General features: G+C 44.7%; 1 protein-coding gene across 2 annotated transcripts in view; it reads left to right on the top strand.

The window, feature by feature from the left end:
• Positions 1 to 694: 694 nt before the first annotated feature.
• The window catches only part of LOC128693090 (importin subunit alpha-3), a 44,188-nt gene continuing 20,066 nt past the window's right edge, over positions 695 to 24,816 (top strand). Inside the window, exons 1-2 of one of the 2 annotated variants that reach the window (XM_070094344.1) lie at positions 698 to 862; positions 24,167 to 24,816. The exon at positions 24,167 to 24,816 is cut by the window's right edge and continues 852 nt beyond it. The gene's annotated coding sequence lies outside the window, so the exon portion shown is untranslated. Of the gene's footprint in view, positions 863 to 24,166 lie in introns of both variants that reach the window. The other variant, XM_070094345.1, reaches the window with a different exon arrangement.

Genomic DNA, 24,816 nt, shown 5'->3' with positions numbered 1-24,816 from the left:
CACACACACACACACACACACACACACACACACACACACACACACACACACACACACACACACACATTAGCACACTCACACTCACACTGGAGGACAGGAGAGATAGGGGGGGGGAGATATGATTATGATGTTTAAAATACTGAGAGGAATTGACAAGGTGGACAGAGACAGGATGTTTCAGAGATGGGACACAGAAACAAGAGGTCACAATCGGAAATTGAAGACTCCAATGAGTCAAATGGATGTTAGGAAGTATTGCTTCAGTCATAGTCAGGAAGTGGAATAGCCTAGAAAGTGGCGTATTGGAGGCAGGAACCATACATAGTTTTAAGACGACGTTTGATAAAGCTCATGGAGCAGGGAGAGAGAGGACCTAGTAGCGAATAGTGAAGAGGCGGGACCAGGAGCTATGAATCGTCCCCTGCAACCACAAATAGGTGAGTACAAATCGGTGAGTACACCCACACCCCCACACCGATACACATTAGCACACACACACACACTCCCCCCACAACAGACCAAGTGTCTATCTACAAGTGACTTTAAAAACTAGTAACTACACACACAGAGGAGTCAGGAGCTGTGAATCGACCCCTTCAACCACTTACAGGCTAGTACACAGTAGTCACAACAGCATTCATTGGCAGCCATGAGGGAACCATTACCATGACAACGGCAGTCCGTGTTTACACGTCTACCAGTGGGTGTCCGACCCTCCAGTCTGGCACCACTGCTCTCCCTGGCACTACTGACCTCCATTATGGTACCACTGGTTGCACCAATGTTACCATAAACTGAACACAAAAAGAAAACTGTGTTCAAAACCTAAGCTCTGACGTGTCCCTTGATGTTGGTAACTTAGGTCTGTGTTGAACTAAGTTGTGTGCTAAGCTATGATAAGTTGCACGATGTTGCATCATGTTAAGTTGAAATGTGGTATTGTGTTAAACTGCTAAGTTGTGATGTGTTAAACTCTACTAAGTTGTGCTGTGTGTTAAGTTATACAGCTGTATGCTGTACTGTATTGCACTGTGTTAAGTCACAAAGTTTCGTGATGCGCTAAGTTGTACCGTGCTTAAAAAAAGTTCTGTGGCTCGTACGTTGGCTTACGTGCAGCCAGCAGTAACAGCCTGGTTGATCAGGCTGTGATCCACCAGGAGGCCTGGTCACAGACCGGGCCGCGGGGGCGTTGGCCCCCGGAACTCTCTCCAGGTAAACTCCAGGTATCTTATCTATAAAATGATCTTTCAATCACATATCATCTACGAGTTGACGTCAACTCGTCCCTTCCACCAAAATCCAATCAACTCCATCCCTAAAAAGTACCGTGATTCTTGAAATTTAGTGATGGTAAGGTACTGAAAATTTTGCCGATACTGTGGTAGGCCGCTGCTTGAGAAGCTGGGAATAAAAATATTTGATTTAATTTACGAACTAGATCTCACGTGCTCAGTTTCCTCCCACTTAAAAATAAGGTCCAGTGGGCAAGTTTCATTTAGAACTGCGATAATTTATGCGTTTCTACAGGATATAGTATCAGTTACAGATCGGGACGCGGGGGCGTTGACCCCTGAATACCCTCTCCAAGTATACTCCAGGTATACTTCAGGTATACTTCAGGTATACTTCAGGTATACTTCAGGTATACTCCAGGTATACTCCAGGTATACTTCAGGTATACTCCAGGTATACTCCAGGTAGTCATTCATTATTTATCAGTCTGGCCTGTGTGTGGTTGGTTGCTGTCTCTTGGGTGGTTAACAGGGACATCATGGGTTAGTTAACAGGGACATCATGGGTTGGTTAACAGGGAAATCATGGGTTAGTTAACAGGGACATCATGGGTTGGTTAACATGGACATCATGGGTTGGTTAACAGGGACATCATGGGTTGGTTAACAGGGAAATCATGGGTTAGTTAACAGGGACATCATGGGTTGGTTAACATGGACATCATGGGTTGATTAACAGGGACATCATGGGTTGGTTAACAGGGACATCATGGGTTAGTTAACAGGGACATCATGGGTTGGTTAACAGGGAAATCATGGGTTAGTTAACAGGGACATCATGGGTTGGTTAACATGGACATCATGGGTTGATTAACAGGGACATCATGGGTTGGTTAACAGGGACATCATGGGTTGATTAACAGGGACATCATGGGTTGGTTAACATGGACATCATGGGTTGGTTAACAGGGGCATCATGGGTTAGTTAACAGGGACATCATGGGTGGTTAACAGGGACATCATGGGTTGGTTAACATGGACATCATGGGTTGGTTAACAGGGACATCATGGGTTGGTTAACATGGACATCATGGGTTGGTTAACAGGGGCATCATGGGTTAGTTAACAGGGACATCATGGGTGGTTAACAGGGACATCATGGGTTGGTTAACAGGGACATCATGGGTTGGTTAACAGGGGCATCATGGGTTGGTTAACAGGGACATCATGGGTTGATTAACAGGGACATCATGGGTTGGTTAACAGGGACATCATGGGTTGGTTAACAGGGACATCATGGGTTGGTTAACATGGACATCATGGGTTGGTTAACAGGGGCATCATGGGTTAGTTAACAGGGACATCATGGGTTGGTTAACAGGGACATCATGGGTTGGTTAACATGGACATCATGGGTTGGTTAACAGGGGCATCATGGGTTAGTTAACAGGGAAATCATGGGTTGATTAACATGGACATCATGGGTTGGTTAACAGGGACATCATGGGTTGGTTAACATGGACATCATGGGTTGGTTAACAGGGACATCATGGGTTGGTTAACAGGGGCATCATGGGTTAGTTAACAGGGACATCATGGGTTGGTTAACAGGGACATCATGGGTTAGTTAACATGGACATCATGGGTTGGTTAACAGGGACATCATGGGTTAGTTAACAGGGACATCATGGGTTGGTTAACAGGGACATCATGGGTTGGTTAACAGGGACATCATGGGTTGGTTAACAGGGACATCATGGGTTGGTTAACATGGACATCATGGGTTGGTTAACATGGACATCATGGGTTGGTTAACAGGGACATCATGGGTTAGTTAACAGGGACATCATGGGTTGGTTAACAGGGACATCATGGGTTGGTTAACAGGGACATCATGGGTTGGTTAACAGGGACATCATGGGTTGGTTAACAGGGACATCATGGGTTGGTTAACATGGACATCATGGGTTGGTTAACAGGGACATCATGGGTTGGTTAACAGGGACATCATGGGTTGGTTAACAGGGACATCATGGGTTAGTTAACAGGGACATCATGGGTTGGTTAACAGGGACATCATGGGTTGGTTAACAGGGACATCATGGGTTGGTTAACATGGACATCATGGGTTGGTTAACAGGGACATCATGGGTTGGTTAACAGGGACATCATGGGTTGGTTAACATGGACATCATGGGTTGGTTAACAGGGGCATCATGGGTTAGTTAACAGGGAAATCATGGGTTGATTAACATGGACATCATGGGTTGGTTAACAGGGACATCATGGGTTGGTTAACAGGGACATCATGGGTTGGTTAACATGGACATCATGGGTTGGTTAACAGGGGCATCATGGGTTAGTTAACAGGGACATCATGGGTTGATTAACAGGGACATCATGGGTTGGTTAACATGGACATCATGGGTTAGTTAACAGGGACATCATGGGTTGGTTAACAGGGATATCATGGTTGGTTAACAGGGGCATCATGGGTTAGTTAACAGGGACATCATGGGTTGGTTAACAGGGATATCATGGTTGGTTAATAGGGACATCATGGGTTAGTTAACATGGACATCATGGGTGGTTAACAGGGATATCATGGTTGGTTAATAGGGACATCATGGGTTAGTTAACATGGACATCATGGGTGGTTAACAGGGATATCATGGTTGGTTAATAGGGACATCATGGGTTAGTTAACATGGACATCATGGGTTGGTTAACAGGGATATCATGGTTGGTTAATAGGGACATCATGGGTTAGTTAACATGGACATCATGGGTGGTTAACAGGGATATCATGGTTGGTTAATAGGGACATCATGGGTTAGTTAACATGGACATCATGGGTGGTTAACAGGGACATCATGGGTTGGTTAACAGGGGCATCATGCTTGGTTAACAGAGTTATCATGGGTTGGTTAACAGGGACATCATGGGTGGTTAACAGGGACATCATGGGTTGGGTAACAGAGTTATCATGGGTTGGTTAACAGGTACATCATGGGTGGTTAACAGGGACATCATGGGTTGGGTAACAGAGTTATCATGGGTTGGTTAACAGGTACATCATGGGTGGTTAACAGGGACATCATGGGTGGTTAACAGGGACATCATGGGTTGGGTAACAGAGTTATCATGGGTTGGTTAACAGGTACATCATGGGTGGTTAACAGGGACATCATGGGTTGGGTAACAGAGTTATCATGGGTTGGTTAACAGGGACATCATGGGTGGTTAACAGGGACATCATGGGTTGGGTAACAGAGTTATCATGGGTTGGTTAACAGGTACATCATGGGTGGTTAACAGGGACATCATGGGTTGGTTAACAGAGTTATCATGGGTTGGTTAACAGAGTTATCATGGGTTGGTTAACAGAGTTATCATGGGTTATTAGGTAAGACACATATGCAACAGTTAGGTTTCTTTATTTCGAAACGTTTCGCCTACACAGTAGGCTTCTTCAGTCGAGTACAGAAAAGTTGATAGAAACAGAAGATGCTTGAAGACGATGTAATCAGTCCATCACCCTTAAAGTTTTGAGGTGGTCAGTCCCTCAGTCTGGAGATGACTATTGTTCCATAGTCTGAAACAATATGGAGTTGAAGTGACAGGATGGAGCCTTATATACCGCCAAGAGGTGAGATGTAGGCCACTAGTAGAGGTAAGAATGAAGTCGTTGGGAGGTAAGGTCCCTCTCAAATCCAGCCGTTCTCACTAGTAGAAGTTGTCCAAGTTGATTTCAGGTCTGTGCAAGGATACCCTTGAGCCGCAGCAGCAGCAGCAGCAGCAGCAGCAGCAGCAGCAGAGCAGCAGCAGCCAGCAGCAGCAGCAGCAGCAGCAGTCATTTGACCCGCAGCAGCAGCAGCGCAGCAGCAGCGCTGCGGCAGCAGCAGTTAGCAGCTGCCACAGCAAGGTGCTCCCGCTGCCAGCAGCAGCAGCAGGCAGCAGCAGCAGCAGCAGCAGCAGCAACAGCAGCAGCAGCGGCAAGCTAGCCACAGCAGCAGCAGTAGCAGCCCCGCCGCCTGCCGTTTGCAGCAGCAGCAGCAGCAGCAGCAGCAGGCAGCTGCAAGGCAGCACCCAGCAGCAGCAACCAGCAGCAGCAGCAGCAGCAACACCCAGCAGCAGCAGCAGCAGCAGCAGCAGCAGCAGCAGCAGCAGCAGCCGCCAGCAGCAGCAGCAGCAGCAGCAGCAGCAGCAGCAGAGCAGCAGCAGCAGCGCTGCCGCCCCCGCGCTGCCCCCGGCGCAGCAGCAGCAGCAGCAGCAAACGTCGCAAGTGCGTGATGCGTTCATTACAGATTTTAATATCTCGCGTGTCATGTTGCAGATTCAAGCGTGATAGCAACATTCCACTCTGATCACATCCCAATTACTAATTCCGGGTCAGACCTTCGTGACTGTTGCTCCTGTTACCAGAGTGCTTGCGTGAGTGTTGCGTGTGTGTGTGTGTGTGTGTGTGTGTGTGTGTGTGTGTGTGTGTGTGTGTGTGTTGCCTGTGTGTGTTGCCTGTGTGTGTTGCCTGTGTGTGTTGCCTGTGTGTGTGCTGCATGTGAGCGTTGCGTGTGTGAATGTTGCCTGTGTGTGCGTTGCGAGTGTGCAATGAGCGTGTGTGTTGCCTGTGTGTGTGTTGCGTGTGTGAGTGTTGCCTGTGTGTGCGTTGCGAGTGTGCAATGAGCGTGTGTGTTGCCTGTGTGAGTGTGTTGAGTGTGTTGCGTGTGTGTGTGTTGCGTGTGAGTGTTGCCTGTGTGTGTGTTGCGTGTGAGTGTTGCCTGTGTGAGTGTTACGTGTGTGTGTGTGTTCCGTGTGTGAGCGTTGCCTGTGTGTGTGTTGCGTGTGAGTGTTGCGTGTGAGTGTTACGTGTGAGTGTTACGTGTGAGTGTTAAGCGTGAGTGTTACGTGTGAGTGTTACGTGTGAGTGTTGCGTGTGAGTGTTACGTGAGTGTTGCGTGTGAGTGTTGCGTGTGAGTGTTACGTGTGAGTGTTACGTGTGAGTGTTACGTGTGAGTGTTACGTGTGAGTGTTGCGTGTGAGTGTTGCGTGTGAGTGTTGCGTGTGAGTGTTGCGTGTGAGTGTTACGTGTGAGTGTTGCGTGTGAGTGTTACGTGTGAGTGTTACGTGTGAGTGTTACGTGTGAGTGTTACGTGTGAGTGTTGCGTGTGAGTGTTACGTGTGAGTGTTACGTGTGAGTGTTGCGTGTGAGTGTTACGTGTGAGTGTTACGTGTGAGTGTTACGTGTGTGTTACGTGTGAGTGTTGCGTGTGAGTGTTGCGTGTGAGTGTTGCGTGTGAGTGTTTAGTGTTACGTGTGAGTGTTGCGTGTGAGTGTTGCGTGTGAGTGTTACGTGTGAGTGTTGGATGTGAGTGTTGCGTGTGAGTGTTGCGTGTGAGTGTTTAGTGTTACGTGTGAGTGTTGCGTGTGAGTGTTACGTGTGAGTGTTACGTGTGAGTGTTACGTGTGAGTGTTGCGTGTGAGTGTTACGTGTGAGTGTTACGTGTGAGTGTTACGTGTGAGTGTTACGTGTGAGTGTTACGTGTGAGTGTTACGTGTGAGTGTTGCGTGTGAGTGTTGCGTGTGAGTGTTGCGTGTGAGTGTTGCGTGTGAGTGTTGCGTGTGAGTGTTGCGTGTGAGTGTTGCGTGTGAGTGTTGCGTGTGAGTGTTGCGTGTCGTCCCTACAACGTAGAAACCAATCTCTCTCCCATCTAAGAAAAACTTACAAATACGTTTTAATTCTAATAACGTTCATTAGTTCCCCATGCAAACTCACTTCCAACCTTTGCGTTCTAGTATTCCCCCCCCCCGTCCGGCCCCCCCCGCCCCCCGCCCCCCGCCCCCCGCCCCCCGCCATTTTCTTTGTTCTAATTCTAAGGTTTCTAAGTCCGCTATGCAGTCTGAAAGTCTGAGAGATTCGTCAGTGATGTGGGACAAAACTGATCCTTCAGTTCCATTCTGAAGACAATCTTGAGTACGTCTCAGACTTTCTAGTACTATAATAAAGTCTGAAAGTTCTAAGACTTTCCAGCACTGTAATAAAGTCTGAAAGTTCTAAGACTTTATAGCACTGTAATAAAGTCTGAAAGTTCTAAGACTTTCTAGCACTGTAATAAAGTCTGAAAGTTCTAAGACTTTATAGCACTGTAATAAAGTCTGAAAGTTCTAAGACTTTCTAGCACTGTAATAAAGTCTGAAAGTTCTAAGACTTTCTAGCACTGTAATAAAGTCTGAAAGTTCTAAGAATTTATAGCACTGTAATAAAGTCTGAAAGTTCTAAGACTTTCCAGCACTGTAATAAAGTCTGAAAGTTTAAGACTTTCTAGCACTGTAATAAAGTCTGAAAGTTTAAGACTTTCTAGCACTGTAATAAAGTCTGAAAGTTTAAGACTTTCCAGCACTGTAATAAAGTCTGAAAGTTCTAAGACTTTCCAGCACTGTAATAAAGTCTGAAAGTTCTAAGACTTTCTAGCGCTTTAATAAAGTCTGAAAGTTCTAAGACTTTATAGCACTGTAATAAAGTCTGAAAGTTCTAAGACTTTCCAGCACTGTAATAAAGTCTGAAAGTTCCAAAACTTTCTAGCACTGTAATAAAGTCTGAAAGTTCTAAGACTTTCTAGCGTTGTAATAAAGTCTGAAAGTTTCAAAAGTTTCTAACACTGTAATAAAGTCTGAAAGTTATAAGACTTTCTAGCACTGTAATAAAGTCTGAAAGTTCCAAAAGTTTCTAGCACTGCAATAAAGTCTGAAAGTTCTAAGCCTTTATAACACTGTAATAAAGTCTGAATGTTTAAGACTTTCTAGCACTGTAATAAAGTCTGAAAGTTCCCAAAGCTTTCTAGCACTGTAATAAAGTCTGAAAGTTCCAAAACTTTCTAGCACTGTAATAAAGTCTGAAAGTTTTAAGACTTTATAACACTGTAATAAAGTCTGAAAGTTCCAAAACTTTCTAGCACTGTAATAAAGTCTGAAAGTTCTAAGACGTTATAACACTGTAATAAAGTCTGAAAGTTTAAGACTTTCTAGCACTGTAATAAAATCTGAAAATTCTAAGACTTTCCAGCACTGTAATAAAGTCTGAAAGTTTAGGACTTTCTAGCACTGTAATAAAGTCTGAAAGTTTAAGACTTTCTACCACTGTAATAAAGTCTGAAAGTTCCAAAATTTTCCAGCACTGTAATAAAGCCTGAAAATTCCAAAAACTTTCTAGCACTGTAATAAAGTCTGAAAGTTCCAAAATTTTCCAGCACTGTAATAAAGCCTGAAAATTCCAAAAACTTTCTAGCACTGTAATAAAGTCTGAAAGTTCTAAGACTTTCTAGCAAGATAATAAAGTCTAAAATATACCATAATTAGTCGAGTCTTTACTTTTCAACAATAATTATAATAATAGTAATTATACTAGCGTATCTATCACCGATAATACCAGACTTTACTTTGTATTTTTATTTATAGATTTTATTGAGATATTTATTAATTTTAAATTAATTCTAGAAATTTTATTAATTCCATTAATTCTAGAAATTATTGTATTTTTAATTTTCTCAGTCATTTTCCTCACTATAAGCAGGTACTTCCCTCACTATAAGCAGGTACTTCCCTCACTATAAGCAGGTACTTCCCTCACTATAAGCAGGTACTTCCCTCACTATAAGCTTGGGGAAAGTGATCACAAATCACTCAGTTTTAATATATCATGGAATTCCCCTAATAATGGCAATCAAGTCTCCGTCCCTGACTTTCGCTTGGCTGATTTCATAGGACTGAAAAATTACTTAGGTGGGCTGAACTGGAATGACCTGACTAAGGGTCAGGTAGGTGGTGATGGTTGCCGATATGATGCTTTCCAGGGCATAGTTCTAGCTGCTCAGTCAAATTATGTTCCAAATAGGGAAATCAGATCAAACAAAAATGATCCTAAATGGATGAACAATAGATTAAAATATCTGATTGGTCAAAAGAGAGGCATATATAGGCAAATCAAAAGAGGAGAGGGGCAATTGAGAAATCGATATATTCAGTTAAAGAGAGAAATAAAAAAGGGAATTAGAAAAGCAAAAAGAGATTATGAGGTTAAAGTTGCAAGAGAATCGAAGACTAACCCAAAAGGATTCTTTCAGGTATACAGAAGTAAGATCAGGGACAAGATAGGCCCACTCAAAAGTTCCTCGGGTCAGCTCACTGACAGTGATAAGGAAATGTGTAGAATTTTTAACACATACTTCCTCTCAGTTTTTACACAGGAGGATACCAGCGATATTCCAGTAATGATAAATTATGTAGAACAGGACGATAATAAACTGTGCACTATTAGGGTCACAAGTGACATGGTCCTTAGGCAAATAGATAAATTAAAACCTAACAAATCCCCAGGCCCTGATGAACTGTATGCAAGGGTTCTAAAGGAATGTAAAGAGGTGCTTAGCACACCTTTGGCTAATCTTTTCAACATATCACTACAAACTGGCATGGTGCCAGATAAGTGGAAAATGGCAAATGTGATACCTATTTTCAAAACAGGTGACAGGTCCTTAGCTTCGAACTATAGACCAATAAGCCTAACCTCCATAGTGGGAAAATTTATGGAATCAATAATTGCCGAGGCAGTTCGTAGCCACCTTGAAAAGCATAAATTAATCAACGAATCTCAGCATGGTTTTACAAAGGGGCGTTCCTGCCTTACGAATTTATTAACTTTTTTCACTAAGGTATTTGAGGAGGTAGATCATGGTAATGAATATGATATTGTGTATATGGACTTCAGTAAGGCTTTTGACAGGGTCCCACATCAGAGACTATTGAGGAAAATTAAAGCACATGGAATAGGAGGAGAAATTTTTTCCTGGATAGAGGCATGGTTGACAAATAGGCAGCAGAGAGTTTGCATAAATGGGGAGAAATCAGAGTGGGGAAGTGTCACGAGCGGTGTTCCACAGGGGTCAGTGTTGGGCCCCCTGCTGTTCACAATCTACATAAACGACATAGATGAGGGCATAAAGAGCGACATCGGCAAGTTTGCCGATGACACCAAAATAGGCCGTCGAATTCATTCTGACGAGGACATTCGAGCACTCCAGGAAGATTTGAATAGACTGATGCAGTGGTCGGAGAGGTGGCAGATGCAGTTTAATATAGACAAATGCAAAGTTCTAAATGTTGGACAGGACAATAACCATGCCACATATAAACTAAATAATGTAGATCTTAATATTACGGATTGCGAAAAAGATTTAGGAGTTCTGGTTAGCAGTGATCTGAAACCAAGACAACAGTGCATAAGTGTTCGCAATAAAGCTAATAGAATCCTTGGCTTCATATCAAGAAGCATAAATAATAGGAGTCCTCAGGTTGTTCTTCAACTCTATACATCCTTGGTTAGGCCTCATTTAGATTATGCTGCACAGTTTTGGTCACCTTATTACAGAATGGATATAAATTCTCTGGAAAATGTACAAAGGAGGATGACAAAGTTGATCCCATGTATCAGAAACCTTCCCTATGAGGATAGACTAAGGGCCCTGAATCTGCACTCTCTAGAAAGACGTAGAATTAGGGGGGATATGATTGAGGTGTATAAATGGAAGACAGGAATAAATAAAGGGGATGTAAATAGTGTGCTGAAAATATCTAGCCTAGACAGGACTCGCAGCAATGGTTTTAAGTTGGAAAAATTCAGATTCAGGAAGGATATAGGAAAGTACTGGTTTGGTAATAGAGTTGTGGATGAGTGGAACAAACTCCCAAGTACAGTTATAGAGGCCAGAACGTTGTGTAGCTTTAAAAATAGGTTGGATAAATACATGAGTGGATGTGGGTGGGTGTGAGTTAGACCTGATAGCTTGTGCTACCAGGTCGGTTGCCGTGTTCCTCCCTTAAGTCAATGTGACCTGACCTGACTAGGTTGGGTGCATTGGCTTAAGCCGGTAGGAGACTTGGACCTGCCTCGCATGGGCCAGTAGGCCTTCTGCAGTGTTCCTTCGTTCTTATGTTCTTATGTTCTTATAAGCAGGTACTTCCCTCACAATAAGCAGGTACTTCCATCACTATAAGCAGGTACTTCCCTCACTATAAGCAGGTACTTCCCTCACTATAAGCAGGTACTTCCCTCACTATAAGCAGGTACTTCCCTCACTATAAACAGGTACTTCCGTCACTATAAGCAGGCACTTCCCTCACTATAAGCAGGTACTTCCCTCACTATAAACAGGTACTTCCCTCACTATAAGCAGGTACTTCCCTCACTATAAGCAGGTACTTCCCTCACTATAAACAGGTACTTCCCTCACTATAAGCAGGTACTTCCCTCACTATAAGCAGGTACTTCCCTCACTATAAACAGGTACTTCCCTCACTATAAGCAGGTACTTCCCTCACTATAAGCAGGTACTTCCCTCACTATAAGCAGGCACTTCCCTCACTATAAGCAGGTACTTCCCTCACTATAAGCAGGTCCTTTCCGCACTATAAGCAGGTACTTCCCTCACTATAAGCAGGTACTTCCCTCACTATAAGCAGGTACTTATCTCACTATAAGCAGGTACTTCCCTCACTATAAGCAGGTACTTCCATCACTATAAGCAGGTACTTCCCTCACTATAAGCAGGTACTTCCCTCACTATAAGCAGGTACTTCCCTCACTATAAGCAGGTACTTCCCTCACTATAAGCAGGTACTTCCATCACTATAAGCAGGTACTTCCCTCACTATAAGCAGGTACTTCCCTCACTATAAACAGGTACTTCCCTCACTATAAGCAGGTACTTCTGTCAATATAAGCAGGTACTTCCCTCACTATAAGCAGGTACTTCCCTCACTATAAGCAGGTACTTCCCTCACTATAAGCAGGTACTTCCCTCACTATAAGCAGGTACTTCCATCACTATAAGCAGGTACTTCCCTCACTATAAGCAGGTACTTCCCTCACTATAAGCAGGTACTTCCATCACTATAAGCAGGTACTTCCCTCACTATAAGCAGGTACTTCCCTCACTATAAGCAGGTACTTCCCTCACTATAAGCAGGTACTTCCCTCACTATAAGCAGGTACTTCCCTCACTATAAGCAGGTACTTCCCTCACTATAAGCAGGTACTTCCCACTCACTATAAGCAGGTACTTCCATCACTATAAGAAGGTACTTCCCTCACTATAAGCAGGTACTTCCCTCACTATAAGCAGGTACTTCCCTCACCATAAGCAGGTACTTCCCTCACTATAAGCAGGTACTTCCCTCACTATAAGCAGGTATTTCCCTCACTATAAGCAGGTACTTCCCTCACTATAAGCAGGTACTTCCCTCACTATAAGCAGGTACTTCCCTCACTATAAGCAGGCACTTCCCTCACTATAAGCAGGTACTTCCCTCACTATAAGCAGGTACTTCCCTCACTATAAGCAGGTACTTCCCTCACTATAAGCAGGTACTTTCCTCACTATAAGCAGGTACTTTCCTCACTATAAGCAGGTACTTTCCTCACTATAAGCAGGTACTTTCCTCACTATAAGCAGGTACTTCCCTCACTATAAGCAGGTACTTTCCTCACTATAAGCAGGTACTTCCCTCACTATGAGCAGGTACTTCCCTCACTATAAGCAGGTACTTTCCTCACTATAAGCAGGTACTTCCATCACTATAAGCAGGTACTTCCCTCACTATAAGCAGGTACTTCCCTCACTATAAGCAGATACTTCCCTCACTATAAGAAGGTACTTCCCTCACTATAAGCAGGTACTGCCTTCACTATAAGCAGGTACCGCCTTCGCTATAAGCAGGTACTTCCCTCACTATAAGCAGGTATTTCCCTCACTATAAGCAGGTACTTCCCTCACTATAAGGATGTACTGCCTTCACTATAAGCAGGTACTGCCTTCACTATAACCAGGTACATCCCTCACTATAAGCAGGTACTTCCATCACTATAAACAGGTACTGCCATCACTATAAGCAGGTACTGCCTTCACTATAAGCAGGTACTTCCCTCACTATAAGCAGGCACTTCCATAACTATAAGCAGGTACTTCCCTCACTATAAGCAGGTACTGCCTTCAGTATAAGCAGGTACTTCCCTCACTATAAGCAAGTACTGCCTTCACTATAAGCAGGTACTACCCTCACTATAAGCTGGTACTTCCCTCACTATAAGAAGGTACTTCCCTCACTATAAGCAGGTACTTCCCTCACTATAAGCAGGTACTTCCCTCACTATAAGCAGGTACTTCCATCACTATAAGCAGGTACTTCCCTCACTATAAGCAGGTACTTCCCTCACTATAAGCAGGTACTTTCCTCACTATAAGCAGGTACTTCCCTCACTATAAGCAGGTACTTTCATCACTATAAGCAGGTACTTCCCTCACTATAAGCAAGTACTTCCCTCACTATAAGCAGGTACTTTCCTCACTATAAGCAGGTACTTCCCTCACTATAAGCAGGTACTTCCATCACTATAAGCAGGTACTTCCATCACTATAAGAAGGTACTTCCCTCACTATAAGCAGGTACTTCCCTCACTATAAGCAGGTACTTCCCTCACTATAAGCAGGTACTTCCCTCATTATAAGCAGGTACTTCCATCACTATAAGCAGGTACTTCCCTCACTATAAGCAGGTACTTCCCTCACTATAAGCAGGTACTTCCCTCACTATAAGCAGGTACTTCCCTCACTGTAATCAGGCACTGGAGGTAGTTCTTGCTCTCCAACCGGAGAAATGTGTTTTCCAGTATGTGTAGTCACCTAGTTGTGGTTACAAGGGTCGAATCACAGCTCCTGGCCCCGCCTCTTCACTTGTCGCTACTTGGTCACTATTCCTTCTCGATGAGCTTTATCATACCGCTTCTTGTGTGTGTGTGTTTGTGTGTGTGTGTGTGTGTGTGTGTGTGTGTGTGTGTGTGTGTGTGTGTGTGTGTGTGTGTGTGTGTGTGTGTGTGTGTGTGTGTGTGTGTGTGTGTGTGTGTGTGTGTGTGTGTGTGTGTGTGTGTGTGTGTGTGTGTGTGTGTGTGTGTGTGTGTGTGTTTGTGTGTGTGTGTGTGTGTGTGTGTGTGTGTGTGTGTGTGTGTGTGTGTGTGTGTGTGTGTGTGTGTGTGTGTGTGTGTGTGTGTGTGTACTCACCTATTTGTACTCACCTAGTTGAGGTTGCGGGGGTCGAGTCCGAGCTCCTGGCCCCGCCTCTTCACTGATCGCTACTAGGTCACTCTCCCTGAGCCGTGAGCTTTATCATACCTCTGCTTAAAGCTATGTATGGATCCTGCCTCCACTACATCGCTTCCCAAACTATTCCACTTACTGACTACTCTGTGGCTGAAGAAATACTTCCTAACATCCCTGTGATTCATCTGTGTCTTCAGCTTCCAACTGTGTCCCCTTGTTACTGTGTCCAATCTCTGGAACATCCTGTCTTTGTCCACCTTGTCAATTCCTCTCAGTATTTTGTATGTCGTTATCATGTCCCCCCTATCTCTCCTGTCCTCCAGTGTCGTCAGGTTGATTTCCCTTAACCTCTCCTCGTAGGACATACCTCTTAGCTCTGGGACTAGTCTTGTTGCAAACCTTTGCACTTTCTCTAGTTTCTTCACGTGCTTGGCTAGGTGTGGGTTCCAAACTGGTGCCGCATACTCCAATATGGGCCTAACATACACGGTGTACAGGGTCCTGAATGATTTCTTATTAAGATGTCGGAATGCTGTTCTGAGGTTTGCTAGGCGCCCATATGCTGCAGCAGTTATTTGGTTGATGTGCGCTTCAGGAGATGTGCCTGGTGTTATACTCACCCCAAGATCTTTTTCCTTGAGTGAGGTTTGTAGTCTCTGACCCCCTAGACTGTACTCCGTGTGCGGCCTTCTTTGCCCTTCCCCAATCTTCATGACTTTGCACTTGGTGGGATTGAACTCCAGGAGCCAATTGCTGGACCAGGTCTGCAGCCTGTCCAGATCCCTTTGTAGTTCTGCCTGGTCTTCGATCGAGTTAATTCTTCTCATCAACTTCACGTCATCTGCAAACAGGGACACCTCAGAGTCTATTCCTTCCGTCATGTCGTTCACAAATACCAGAAACAGCACTGGTCCTAGGACTGACCCCTGCGGTACCCCGCTGGTCACAGGTGCCCACTCTGACACCTCGCCACGTACCATGACTCGCTGCTGTCTTCCTGACAAGTATTCCCTGATCCATTGTAGTGCCTTCCCTGTTATCCCTGCTTGGTCCTCCAGTTTTTGCACCAATCTCTTGTGTGGAACTGTGTCAAACGCCTTCTTGCAGTCCAAGAAAATGCAATCCACCCACCCCTCTCTCTCTTGTCTTACTGCTGTCACCATGTCATAGAACTCCAGTAGGTTTGTGACACAGGATTTCCCGTCCCTGAAACCATGTTGGCTGCTGTTGATGAGATCATTCCTTTCTAGGTGTTCCACCACTCTTCTCCTGATAATCTTCTCCATGATTTTGCATACTATACATGTCAGTGACACTGGTCTGTAGTTTAATGCTTCATGTCTGTCTCCTTTTTTAAAGATTGGGACTACATTTGCTGTCTTCCATGCCTCAGGCAATCTACCTGTTTCGATAGATGTATTGAATATTGTTGTTAGGGGTACACATAGCGCCTCTGCTCCCTCTCTCAATACCCATGGGGAGATGTTATCTGGCCCCATTGCCTTTGAGGTATCTAGCTCACTCAGAAGCCTCTTCACTTCTTCCTCGGTTGTGTGCACTGTGTCCAGCACTTGGTGGTGTGCCCCACCTCTCCGTCTTTCTGGAGTCCCTTCTGTCTCCTCTGTGAACACTTCTTTGAATCTCTTGTTGAGTTCTTCACATACTTCACGGTCATTTCTTGTTGTCTCTCCTCCTTCCTTCCTTAGCCTGATTACCTGGTCCTTGACTGTTGTTTTCCTCCTGATGTGGCTGTACAACAGTTTCGGGTCAGATTTGGCTTTCGCTGCTATGTCATTTTCATATTGTCTTTGGGCCTCCCTTCTTATCTGTGCATATTCGTTTCTGGCTCTACGACTGTTCTCCTTATTCTCTTGGGTCCTTTGCCTTCTATATTTCTTCCATTCCCTAGCACACTTGGTTTTTGCCTCCCTGCACCTTTGGGTAAACCATGGGCTCATCCTGGCTTTTTCATTAATCCTGTTACCCTTGGGTACAAACCTCTCCTCAGCCTCCTTGCATTTTGTTGCTACATATTCCATCATCTCATTAACTGGCTTCCCTGCCAGTTCTCTGTCCCACTGAACCCCGTTCAGGTAGTTCCTCATTCCTGTGTAGTCCCCTTTCTTGTAGTTTGGCTTCATTCGTCCTGGCCTTCCTGCTTCTCCCTCCACTTGTAGCTCTACTGTGTATTCGAAGCTTAAAACCACATGGTCACTGGCCCCAAGGGGTCTTTCATATGTGATGTCCTCGATATCTGCACTACTCAAGGTGAATACTAAGTCCAGCCTTGCTGGTTCATCCTCTCCTCTCTCTCTTGTAGTGTCCCTTACGTGTTGGCACATGAAGTTTTCCAGTACCACCTCCATCATCTTAGCCCTCCATGTATCTTGGCCCCCATGTGGGTCCAAGTTCTCCCAATCGATCTCCTTGTGGTTAAAGTCACCCATGATCAGGAGCTTTGCCCTGCATGCATGAGCTCTTCTGGCCACTCTAGCCAGTGTGTCAACCATCGCTCTATTGCTCTCGTCGTGCTCTTGCCTTGGCCTCCTGCTGTTCTGTGGTGGGTTATACATCACTGCTATTACCACCTTGGGACCTCCAGAGTGAAGTGTTCCCACTATGTAATCACTTTCTTCTCCGCTGTCTCCTCTCTCCAGCTCATCAAAATTCCAGCGATTTTTGATCAGCAACGCCACTCCTCCACCCCCCCTGTTCCCTCTGTCTTTCCTCAGGATTTGGTATCCCGTTGGAAAGATGGCATCTGTTATCATACCTGTAAGCTTGGTTTCTGTGAGAGCTATGATGTCCGGTGATGCTTCTTTGACTCTTTCATGCCACTCCTCCCACTTATTTGTTATTCCATCAGCGTTTGTGTACCATACCTTCAGTTTCCTTTCCAACACTGTGGTTTGGGGGGCCTGTGAGGGTGGGAGACCTGGTGGCATACTGTGGGATTCTATAGCTCGGTGTTGGGTAGAGGCTGTGGGTATAGATTGTAGTGTGTGTTGGGATGGTGTGATAGGTTGTATGGTTCTGTGTGTGTGTGTGTGTGTGTGTGTGTGTGTGTGTGTGTGTGTGTGTGTGTGTGTGTGTGTGTGTGTGTGTGTGTGTGTGTGTGTGTGTGTGTGTGTGTGTGTGTGTGTGTGTGTGTGTGTGTGTATGTGTGTGTGTGTGTGTGTGTACGTGTACTACACCATGCTATTCCTTAAAACAAACTGCCTGGCAAGCTGCGTGTGCTCAAGACACTTCACATAAAACACCGTTATACCTCAAGACAAACACCAGGCTTGTAAAGAACATGCACCCCCACACACATACACATTCACACAGATACCCAAACACACACACACGCACACACACGCACACACACACACACACACACACACACACAGACACACACACACACACACACACACACACACACACACACACACACCCACAGCAGCGAAAGCCAAATCTGACCCGAAGCTGTTATACAGCCACATCAGGAGGAAAACAACAGTCAAGGACCAGGTAATCAGGCTAAGGAAGGAAGGAGGAGAGACAACAAGAAATGACCGAGAAGTATTTGAGGAACTCAACGTGAGATTCAAAGAAGTGTTCACAGAGGAGACAGAAGGGACTCCAGAAAGATGGAGAGGTGGGGTACACCACCAAGTGTTGGACATAATACATACAACCGAGGAAGAAGTGAAGAGGCTGCTGAGCGAGCTAGATATCTCAAAGGCGATGGGGCCGGATAATATCTGTCCATGGGTCCTGAGAGAAGGAACAGAGGCGCTATGTATACCCCTAACAACAGCATTCAACATAACTATCGAAACAGGGAGATTACCTGAGGTATGGAAGACACCATATGTAGTCCCAATTTTTAAAAAAGGAGACAGACAAGAAGCACTAAACTACAGACCAGTGTCAGTGACATGTATAGTATGCAAAGTCATAGAGAAGATTATCAGGAGAAGAGTGGTGGAACATCTAGAAAGAAATGAGCTTATCAACAACAACCAACACGGTTCCAGGGACGGGAAATCCTATTTCACAAACCTACTGGAGTTTTATGACAGGGTGACAGCAGTAAGACAAGAGAGAGAGGGGTGGGTAGATTGCATTTGTTTGGATTGTAAGAAGGCATTTGACACAGTTCCACAAAAGAGATTAATTAAAAAACTGGAGGACCAGGCAGGGATAATAGGGAAGGCACTACAATGGATCAGGGAATACTTGTCAGGAAGACAACAGCGAGTCATGGTACGAGGCGAGGTATCAGATTGGGCGTCTGTGACTAGTGGGGTTCCACAGGGGTCAGTCCTAGGACCGGTGCTGTTTCTGGTATTTTTGAACGACATGGCGGAAGGAATAGGCTCAAAATTGTACCTGTTTGCAGATGATGTGAAGTTCATGAGAAGAATTCAATCGGACGAGGACCAGGCAGAACTACAAAGGGATCTGGACAAGCTGCAGACCTGGTCCAGCAATTGGCTCCTGGAGTTCAATCCCACCAAGTGCAAAGTCATGAAGATTGGGGAAGGGCGAAAAAGACCACAGACAGAGTACAGTCTAGGGGGCCAGAGCCTACAAACCTCACTCAAGGAAAATGATCTTGGTGTGTGTATAAAACCAGGCATATCTCCTGAGGCGCACACAAACCAAATAACTGCTGCAGCATATAGGCGCCTAGCAAACCTCAGAACAGCATTCCGACATCTTAATAAGGAATCGTTCAGGACCCTGCACACTGTGAATGTTAGGCCCATATTGGAGTATGCAGCACCAGTTTGGAACCCACACCTAGCCAAGCACGTGAAGAAACTAGAGAAAGTGCAAAGGTTTGCAACAAGACTAGTCCCAGAGCTATGGGGTATGTCCTACGAGGAGAGGTTAAGGGAAATCTACCTGACGACACTGGAGGACAGGAGAGATAGGGGGGACATGATAACTACATACAAAATACTGAGAGGAATTGACAAGGTGGACAGAGACAGAATGTTCTAGAGATGGGACACAGCAACAAGGGGACACAGTTGGAAGTTGAAGACACAGATGAATCACAGGGATGTTAGGAAGTATTTCTTCAGTCACAGAGTAGTCAGGAAGTGGAATAGTTTGGGAAGCGATGTAGTGGAGGCAGGATCCATGCATAGATTTAAGCAGAGGTATGATAAAGCTCACGGCTCAGGGAGAGTGACCTAGTAGCGATCAGTGAAGAGGCGGGGCCAGGAGCTCGGACTCGATCCCCGCAACCTCAACTAGGTGAGTACAACTAGGTGAGTACACACACACACACACACACACACACACACACACACACACACACACACACACACACACATTTCTTCAGTCATAGAGTCGTCAGGAAGTGGAATAGCCTAGCAAGTGAAGTAGTGGAGGCAGGAACCATACATAGTTTTAAGAAGAGGTATGACAAAGCTCAGGAAGCAGAGAGGGAGAGGACCTAGTAGCGATCAATGAAGAGGCGGGGCCAGGAGCTGAGTCTCGACTCCTGCAACCACAATTAAGTGAGTACACACACTCACACATACACATATTCACACGCACACGAAAAGTAGTGTAAATATAAATAGGGCCGGAAGTGGAATAGGTCGCTAGATAACGAGAGGGAAGAAAGGGAGATGGAGAGAGCAAATAAAACGCTAGGATAAACAGAGATGTATGATAGAGGGAGGGAGGAAGTAGAGGGTCTGGAGTGAAGGAAGATATAGGCTACATCCGCAGTGTGCTGCCACCATCTTCTGCACGAAGAGTATAGTGATGGAGGAGGAACACGAAAGATGGAGAACAAAGAGGGAGACTAAATGGGAGGGATGAAAACACCCAGATAAAGAGAGTGAGAGTTTCAGTAAAAGTCGATAACTCATCGATATGAAACCAGCTGTAGTCGGCACCAGCTGGCCAGTCAGTCTTTAAGACTTATTACTAAAACACTATGTTAGTTTCCGCTACCCATTCATCCTTTACTTAATTCTCCAGGTCCTTCCCTCACGCTCGACCTCTTGCTGGCTGTGTTGGAGCCAGCTGGCTGTGTTGGGTGCTAAGTGCTTTGGAGCCAGTTGGCTGTGTTGGGTGCTAAGTGCCTTGGAGCCAGTTGGCTGTGTTGGGTGCTAAGTGCCTTGGAACCAGTTGGCTGTGTGGGGTGCTAAGTGCCTTGGAGCCAGCTGGCTGTGTGGGGTGCTAAGTGCCTTGGAGCCAGCTGGCTGTGTGGGGTGCTAAGTGCCTTGGAGCCAGCTGGCTGTGTGGGGTGCTAAGTGCCTTGGAGCCAGTTGGCTGTGTGGGGGGTAAGTGCCTTGGAGCCAGTTGGCTGTGTGGGGGGTAAGTGCCTTGGAGCCAGCTGGCTGTGTGGGGTGCTAAGTGCCTTGGAGCCAGCTGGCTGTGTGGGGTGCTAAGTGCCTTGGAGCCAGCTGGCTGTGTGGGGTGCTAAGTGCCTTGGAGCCAGCTGGCTGTGTGGGGTGCTAAGTGCCTTGGAGCCAGCTGGCTGTGTGGGGGCTGCTAAGTGCCTTGGAGCCAGTTGGCTGTGTGGGGTGCTAAGTGCCTTGGAGCCAGCTGGCTGTGTGGGGTGCTAAGTGCCTTGGAGCCAGCTGGCTGTGTGGGGTGCTAAGTGCCTTGGAGCCAGCTGGCTGTGTGGGGTGCTAAGTGCCTTGGAGCCAGCTGGCTGTGTGGGGGGTAAGTGGCAAGTCCAGCTGGCTGAGACAGGTCGCTGGGGCCGGTATTTATTAAGTGGTTTGCTCCACTTATCCAGTGTTCACTGTAACCTCATTCTGGAATTTCGTTTTAGTTTGTATTTCTTACTCAGGTACTTTCTTTTTTTTCCAGTGGTGGAACTTTCTTTCAGTGTTGATTCTTTCTTTAATTATGACATTTCTTTGCAACTTTGATACTTTCTTCCAACTTTCACTCTTCCAACTTTCACACTTTCTTCCAACCTTCACTCTTAATTAGTTGCACTCTTGCTTTCTCGTCTTCATAAAAACTTTCACTCTCTCACTTTCTCATTATCAAAACTCTGAGCCTCTCATTTTAACAATTTGTATAGCATCTTCTAAGCCCTCATTTTCACCCTCACGTTCACTCTCACTTTCACCCTCATTTTCACTCACTTTCACCCTCACTTTGGCTCTCAGTTTTACCCTCACTTTCACCCTCACTTTCACTCGATTTCATCCTTCCTCCTCACTTGTCTGAACATGACACATTATCGAGTCATGTGTATTGCATATTGCATATTCCTCCTCTCATAGCACTGTGCTGTGGATAGACTGTACACTAACGATAGACTGTGTGCACTAACGATAGACTGTGTGCACTAACGATAGACTGTGTGCACTAACGATAGACTGTGTGCACTAACGATAGACTGTGTGCACTAACGATAGACTGTGTGCACTAACGATAGACTGTGTGCACTAACGATAGACTGTGTGCACTAACGATAGACTGTGTGCACTAACGATAGACTGTGTGCACTAACGATAGACTGTGTGCACTGAAGATAGGCTGCACGCACTGAAGATAGACTGTGTGCACTAACGATAGACTGTGTGCACTAAAGATAGGCTGTGTGCACTAAAGATAGGCTGTGTGCACTAAAGATAGACTGTGTGCACTAACGATAGACTGTGTGCACTAAAAATAGGCTGTGTGCACTAAAGATAGACTGTGTGCACTAACGATAGACTGTGTGCACTGAAGATAGACTGTGCGCACTAAAGATAGACTGTGTGCACTAGCGATAGACTGTGTGCACTAACGATAGACTGTGTGCACTAAAGATAGGCTGTGTGCACTAAAGATAGACTGTGCACACTAAAGATAGACTGTGTGCACTAACGATAGACTGTGTGCACTAAAGATAGGCTGTGTGCACTAAAGATAGACTGTGCACACAAAAGATAGACTGTGTGCACTAACGATAGACTGTGTGCACTAAAGATAGGCTGTGTGCACTAACGATAGACTGTGTGCACTAAAGATAGGCTGTGTGCACTAAAGATAGGCTGTGTGCACTAAAGATAGGCTGTGTGCACTAAAGATAGGCGGTGTGCACTAACGATAGACTGTGTGTACTAAAGATAGGCTGTGTGCACTAACGATAGACTGTGTGCACTAACGATAGACTGTGTGCACTAAAGATAGACTGTGTGCACGTGAATTCGTGCGTGCAATATTAAATATTATGCAACAGAGGTAACTATATTATGCAACAGAGGTAACTATATTATGCAACAGAGGTAACTATATTATGCAACAGGGGTAACTATATTATGCAACAGAGGTAACTATATTATGCAACAAGGGTAACTATATTATGCAACAGGGGTAACTATATTATGCAACAGAGGTAACTATATTATGCAACAAGGGTAACTATATTATGCAACAGGGGTAACTATATTATGCAACAGAGGTAACTATATTATGCAACAAGGGTAACTATATTATGCAACAGAGGTAACTATATTATGCAACAGAGGTAACTATATTATGCAACAGAGGTAACTATATTATGCAACAAGAGTAACTATATTATGCAACAAGGGTAACTATATTATGCAACAGGGGTAACTATATTATGCAACAGGAGTTACTATATTATGCAACAGGAGTTACTATATTATGCAACAGGAGTTACTATATTATGCAACAGGGGTAACTATATTATGCAACAGGAGTTACTATATTATGCAACAGAGGTAAATATATTATGCAACAGAGGTAACTATATTATGCAACAAGGGTAACTATATTATGCAACAGGGGTAACTATATTATGCAACAGGAGTTACTATATTATGCAGCAGAGGTAATATATTATGCAACAGAGGTAACTATATTATGCAACAGAGGTAACTATATTATGCAACAGAGGTAACTATATTATGCAACAGAGGTAACTATATTATGCAACAGATGTAACTATATTATGCAACAGAGGTAACTATATTATGCAACAGAGGTAACTATATTATGCAACAGAGGTAACTATATTATGCAACAGAGGTAACTATATTATGCAACAGGGGTAACTATATTATGCAACAGAGGTAACTATATTATGCAACAAGGGTAACTATATTAAGCAACAGGGGTAACTATATTATGCAACAAGGGTAACTATATTATGCAACAGGGGTAACTATATTATGCAACAAGGGTAACTATATTATGCAACAAGGGTAACTATATTATGCAACAAGGGTAACTATATTATGCAACAGGGGTAACTATATTATGCAACAGTGGTAACTATATTATGCAACAGAGGTAACTATATTATGCAACAGAGGTAACTATATTATGCAACAAGGGTAACTATATTATGCAACAGAGGTAACTATATTATGCAACAGGGGTAACTATATTATGCAACAAGGGTAACTATATTATGCAACAGGGGTAACTATATTATGCAACAAGGGTAACAATATTATGCAACAGAGGTAACTATATTATGCAACAGGGGTAACTATATTATGCAACAAGGGTAACTATATTATGCAAGAGAGGTAACTATATTATGCAACAAGGGTAACTATATTATGCAACAGGGGTAACTATATTATGCAACAGGGGTAACTATATTATGCAACAAGGGTAACTATATTATGCAACAGGGGTAACTATATTATGCAACGGGGGTAACTATATTATGCAACAGGGGTAACTATATTATGCAACAGGGGTAACTATATTATGCAACAGGGGTAACTATATTATTCAACAAGGGTATATTATTATGCAACAGGGGTAACTATATTGTTTTCACTTCCTCAGATGATGCAGTTGCAAGACCAACAGTTCCGGAAATCTGTCTAGTTCATGGCACTACTGCCACCTACTCTGTCTCTAGAGTTATTGACACTCTCCTGACCTCCTAGGTGCCTCCTTCCGGGCAGCAATGTTGTAGTGTGATGCAACACAGGTATCAGACGCTGGGTTATTGGCACTCTCGTGACCTAGGTGCCTCATACCAACAAGCAGTGTTGTAATGCGACGCAACATAGGTGTCAGACACTGGGTTACTAGCACTCTCGTGACCTAGGTGCCCCCTACCAACAAGCAGTGTTGTAATGCGACGCAACATAGGTGTCAGACACTGGGTTACTAGCACTCTCGTGACCTAGGTGCCCCCTACCAACAAGCAGTGTTATCGTGTGACGCTACATAGGTGTCAGACACTGGGTTATTGGCACTCTCGTGACCTAGGTGCCTCCTACCAACAAGCAGTGTTGTAGTGTGACGCAACGTAGGTGCCAGACACTGGGTTACTGGCACTCTCGTGACCTAGGTGCCCCCTACCAACAAGCAGTGTTGTCGTGTGACGCAACATAGGTGTCAGACACTGGGTTACTGGCACTCTCGTGACCTAGGTGCCCCTACCAACAAGCAGTGTTGTAGTGTGACGCAACATAGGTGTCAGACAC

Source organism: Cherax quadricarinatus, chromosome 45 (assembly GCF_038502225.1).
Source record: "Cherax quadricarinatus isolate ZL_2023a chromosome 45, ASM3850222v1, whole genome shotgun sequence".
Classification (NCBI taxonomy): Eukaryota; Metazoa; Arthropoda; class Malacostraca; order Decapoda; family Parastacidae; genus Cherax; species Cherax quadricarinatus.
This window is presented reverse-complemented; position numbering and strand designations above follow the sequence as displayed.